The sequence below is a fragment of the Apteryx rowi genome, unplaced genomic scaffold, assembly GCF_003343035.1.
Source record: "Apteryx rowi isolate R43461 unplaced genomic scaffold, aptRow1 scaffold_202, whole genome shotgun sequence".
Taxonomy (NCBI): Eukaryota; Metazoa; Chordata; class Aves; order Apterygiformes; family Apterygidae; genus Apteryx; species Apteryx rowi.
In genome coordinates, this window is record NW_020448331.1 from 267,098 (window position 1) to 273,097 (window position 6,000).

The window sequence follows — 6,000 nt, forward strand, 5'->3', positions numbered from 1 at the left end:
TACAAGGCTATTTTCTCTTGGTTTTGCAGCTTTATAGGAAAAATGTTTTCAAGCAGATACAAATGCCTGGATTTCACTGGCAGCCTTTTAGAGTTTGTATCCTGGGTAGTAAGAGGAGCATGAACTTAACAAGGGACTCAGGGGTCTCAAACAGATTCCTTTTGGTATTTCATATGAAAAACCAAAGTACATTTAGTGACTATAATAAAAGCAGTTTAATCTGTAGTGTCCTAGCTGTTTTGGGATAGGTACTTTTCTTTTTATTTATTTTTTTTGTATAGCTTATCCCAGCTGCTTGACGTGGAAAGTACCATCCCAGCTACTCCTTGGAGAAAGGGGCCAGAGACAGCCATACGCTACCAATGATGTAGTAGTACTGAACACCAAACAGTCTTTGGAACACAGAGGGCATAGTGAACATATTTAAATACAGGCCCAAGGTGTCACTTGGAAATTAGATACACAGGATGCAAGACTGTATGTGGTTAGCAATGAACGTGGTAGAGATCTGAGATGAACATGAGGTCTGGAAAATAAAATGAAAATGCTGCTTACAAGGTGTTTGCTTTCTGAGCTGGGTTATCGTTGCAGTTCATCTGAGATGAATTCCATGCTTGATTCATTCTTTCTCTTATTTTGGCAGCTAGTAGCAAGATACATTGAGATGTTACAAGAAAATGCAATATATTCTAGCTTTCACTCAGAACTTGGTACTATTACTTCAAATTTCCTTCATGAGGGTTCAAAGCCTGTGGATCCTTTATATGCTAAAATAAAGGCCTAGGAGGACTTGTGACAATAGCTAATATCTACTATACTTAAATCACTATGCTGCTAAAATATCAACAGGGTGGTGGAATTTCACAGTCATAAATAGCTGGTCTGAAATTTAATTTCATAGTTCACAATAAATTAAAATCTTTTGAATATATCCCTCAGAATATAAATTAAAGGACTTTTAAAAGGAAACATAATTCTTTGGACCATTCATGAGGCATTCTCCCAGGAAAAAGATACTTTAAAAAATATTAATATTCTTGGGGTGCCCTATGGTTAATCATTTTTTTACCCAGCGCTCTTTCCATGGAATGATAGTACTTACTGATGTTACTTGTGGATTTAGTCCTATGGCTTTGTTCTCGTGTATTATATAAACAGGGCAAAGCTGCAAGACAACAGGAAAGAAAAGTGCATAGAGCAAAATTCAGTCTCACCAGTTTGGCGCACTCTGTCTCTGTAAAAACATCTCCAGTTCCCCTGGGGTTAGTATGGCAATACCAACCTGCCGGTAGCAATGCATCTTTAAAAGTATTCAGTCAGAGGTGTTCCATCCTAGGAAGATGTCTAAAAGCCTTTGCTCCCCACACTAGCCAGAGAATATTACAAAGAATATTTTGGGAAGCAGCAGATCTTCAGATATATTGTTACATATACCCAAAGGCATCTGAGAAACCTAATAGAAAAGGGAAAAGTTATGGGGAAAACAGAATTATTTAGGCCCAGTCTGTTCTTGTGGAAGTTAACAGGAGTTTTGCTAATGACTCCAACAACCATGGAATTACGTCAGTGTATCAGTATTGAACTCCACCTCCCTGAGTGCTGGAACAGTACAGCCCAGTGGGGTCTGGCCTGCCCCGGGGATCAGCTACATGATCTGAAAGAGAACATATTTGATGCTCCTTCCATTGTCAAGTGATTTGTCTTTTCATGTCCCAAGAAAGAAGATTTTTGTATGAAAGTATCGCAGTGTGTCAAAGCCTCGTCGAAACAAGCCTGACAAAGCCCAAATGTTATGCAGGTCATGCAAACACATGGCAAAGGGTGGAAACAACCAGTTGCTGATCCAGGGCCACTGTATTTTGTGCATCCTGAGCTGTCTGCTAGAAAAAGAGCTGTGAAGATTTTAGCCTTTTAAAAAGCCTAGACAATCCTGTGTTCTTAGCATACTGGCAACCTCATTGGAAAAGAAAGCATCCAGGTTCCTACTAGCCAGAACATCCAGCATTGTGTACATTTTGCTTTTCAATGTAGTCAAACTTTTTAGCTTGTTTACATTATTTTTCTTAGTACCATGTTAAGCTCATCATGTTCCTTTTGCCATTGCTTCAAGCACAGAAAACTTTCCATCTCCTATTAATAGCAYTGTTGCTAACTGCTATCTTTTTAGAGAAATGTTGAAAGCTAAGGTATGATGAGAATTGTGCTCCTGGAGGTGCTGCTGATTTTGGTGACCTAGAATAACAAATCTATGTCATCATTTACTCCTAGGCAAGCTGATTTAGGCAGAACTCAGCTAGTCACAAAATGACATCTTCCCATAGAGCTACCAAGAGGCAAAAAGGAACGAACAGCACAGAAAGAAAAGTCACAGAACATGGTATTTAGCCAGAATGCATTTTATTTACACAGGGCCTGTCTGGCACTCATAAAGAGCTAAATTCCATCATCATTTGCAATATCATAGTTTGCTGGTGGAGTTCTGGAGATTTGCTGCTGTCACAGCATGTTATATCTTTGTAAGAGAGCCCCAGCATGTCCTAATAGAAAGGAGAAGAAGGAGAAGTATTTCTGATAAAAATGRGAGTCTTGGATGGTAGTAGATCTCACTGAGTGGTTAAGATGGAAAATGGCAAGTATTTTACGAGCTGCAAGGGGAAATGCAACCTATGCTAGTAAATGGGTGTAATGGACTGTGTTCAACACATCGCATGTGTATAAACTCATGACAATGCATTTAAAGAACATCAGTGCAGTCAGCTGTTCACTTGTAAGTTTTGGGTGTAAAGTATCACTGACCTGATGTTTTTATTTTGCATTTTTCTTAAGCAAGGCAGAAATTCATTTTTCACCTGTTGGTGGGCCAGAGGGTGGGAATCCTTTTCCTCTAACAAAATAAACCAAAACAAGATAGGAATATTGAACTATTTTAACATATGCAAAAAAGGGAAGCTTGGGCAGGTAGCCACCTAGGCATTATCTTGAAAGGTGAATGTAGCAGAGAGCCATTAGCACTGTTTATCTGCAGTCTGATGAGTAAGGTAACTGAATCTGCTGCAAGATGTGCTGGACTGGAGCTCATTAGATCTCCATTTCCATCTCTGCCAGTGATCTCTGCCATTTCACTGTGTGACCTTGGGCAGCACGCTTCATCTCAGTTTTGCACCAGAAAAATGGAACGGACAGTGCCAGCTTACCTCTGAGTGACATAAGGAAGGCAAATCTTCAGGGGACCACAGTACATGGACTTGACCTTCTAGTACAAATGGATCTGGAGAATGGTGTGGAATGATCTATTGCTGTTCTGCGTTTTCACTGAAGAAACCCTCAAAATCTTTACTTTTGCTGACTCTTAAAACAGCAGGCTGAACTTTTACTTAGCTTTATAAAACAGAGCTAAGTTAAGTGCTAGAAAGGTTCTCTTGAGAGATGTGTTTCTCATAGTGGAGGTGAAAACTAACCCTGAACACTGCTGCAGAGTAGATTGGCATTTCTGTTCCCAGTGCTGGAGGTTGCAGAGCCTCCTTTTTCTCTCAGCCCCATTCACTGACACTGGCTGGACAAAAGCCCAGGTCTAGAGAGTGGAAATAACACTTCTACCCTGCTTTAAATATGGCTCTAAAAACCAGGTGAACTTTGCTGCTGAATTTTTAAAGAGACTCTTTAATGTTTAAACAATGCTGATTTTCTAAGGTTGTTAAACACATGTGAAAGGGGACTGGAAAGTGACTTAAGTGTGACAATGCAGCTAGAACTGGGCTGTCTGCGTGATGCTACTTTTCCATGACACAGTGATCTTTCTCTTGCACAGGGCTGAGGCTAGCCCAGCGCTTCCAGGACAGACTTGTGAGTTTGCTGGCCTCACTGACTACAGCACTGCCACAAACCTCCTTTGCAGCTTCTTCAGAGGACAGCTGCTTTGATAATAAGCATTCACGCACGTAAAAAAGCATAGGGCAAACCACTCCCACACTTCTCTCCACCTGCCGTAAAATACAAATAACAATACCATGAACAAACCCTACAAGTTCTTCTTTTCAGCACATGATGCACTGGATTTTTCTGCCAAATTTTTCAAGTTCACCCCCACAGATCAGGGAAGAAAGCTGGAGAGGAAGAGAATTTGCAGTGAAAAGCCTTCAGTACTGGGGAAGTGGAGGTGAACGGTAACCACAGGCCAGACATCGTTCCTGGTGAACACTCTAATTTTTAACTACAGAGACCAGCCTGTGCCGGGCTGCTATGTGCCGGACTTCCTTTTGAATGGCTCCCATGAGAAATACCAAGCACTGAACGCCATGCCTTGAGGCAAGCATCCAGTCCGGGGTCAGCTGATGGAAAAATTGGGCGCACATCTTTGCTGCAACTCTAACAGCATATTCCTCCCTTTCAAGTGTAAGGAAAGGAGGACATGGGCACCGCACACAGCAAGGGGTTTCTCTTGGTGGTGATAAAAGGATAGAGAGCTGAAATGAAGAGACTTCATGACATTTGGGAATGCCAGGAGAGAACTGCCTCTCTGACAGGGGAAGAAGTTGCATGTTGAAAGTGTGAAATGCCAAGGTGGCCTTCTGGCAGCAGGAGAGGATATATGTTGGAAAACGGGAATGGCAGAGCAGGGCTGCCTACCAGAGGAAAGGATGGAATGGGCCTCTCTGCAATCTTGACAAGCTTTTATGACTAGAACAGAAGTAAAATTACCGCTGTTGGGTCGCAAAACTGTAATGGGTTGGTGTAGGATTTGTAATAATGGGGTAGAAGTTGTATTTTATTTCCTCGTTTATTCTTCCTTTCTTCCTCCTCTAAGGAAATTTAACAGTGATAGAGGTATTTCTCTGAAAAAAGTGATGTTCTGGATGGGAAAAGACAACATGTATTTATAAAGTAAATTTAGATGCTGTGGGCCTTGGATAACGTTGTGGTTCTCAATGCCTGGCAGTTGTATGAAGGCCTCTAGGAAATGCCAGCTGCTGTGAATTTTCAGGCAGGAGCTTTCAGGCTGTTTTGCCATTTGACAGCTCTGCGGAGCCTCTGTTTACGGAGCGCTGCCAGGCTGGCCTCCTCTCCGAGATAGCAGAACACTTCAGGAAATATTGCCGATCAGAAATAGGAGCACAGCTTCCTGAAACGCCCGCTCAGATAAGGGGACATTCGACAGCTGGACGTGATAAGGAGGTGGGAAAATAAAAAGCAACAGTAAATGTGAGCGTGGTGTTTTCAATAACATCTCCCCAAGTGCCAGCTGGTCCCTTGGGAAGTTTTGAAAGCAGGCTTTGAAGGTGCAAAGCATTCCCAGGCTGGTCTCCCACCTCCCTCTCCTGTAAGCCCTGGTGCCAGGCCAGAGCTGCCACGCGCTGCTCCCGCTCCGGTGTGCCATGCACCGGTCCCACTGCCTGCCCGCGCGGCGGCTGAGCCTGGCACGCGAGAGGCGGCGGCGGGGGAGCCCTGTTCGCAAGGAGGTCCCACCAGGCGCCGTCGCCTCTTGGCGATGACTCCCTGCCGCGGCCCCTTTCCCCAGCACGCGGCCGGCCAGACCCGCTCTCGTGGCGTGTCCTGCAGCACGGGGCGGGTGGCACCTCCCTGGGCTTCGTGCAGCACTCCCAGAGATTACGTAGAAAAAAAGCTGAGAGGTCAGAGAATCGCCTCAAAGTGAGCGTGCAGCGCTCTGGGTAATCACACTCCATGCAGCAAACCAGCGGTCTGCGCCACGCACTGAGAAAGCCTAGGGAAAGGTGAATACATACACTAGCGGGACAGCTCCTGAAGCCCTAAACCCAGCTGCGATGAACAGGATGTCGGTCTGTAACTGACTCCTTCCACTTAGTGCTTAAACCGGTTCATTCCTCTCAGCGTCAGTGCCAGGGTTTGAACCTCCTCTGGCAGGCGGCGGCGAGGCGGCAGCTCCGGGGGCACCTGATCTTTTAAGGCAGGCAACTGATACACGTTAAAGCCTCCTAAGACGCCTGAATTATTGTGGCTGAGCCGGTGTGGCGAGCCGAGCCG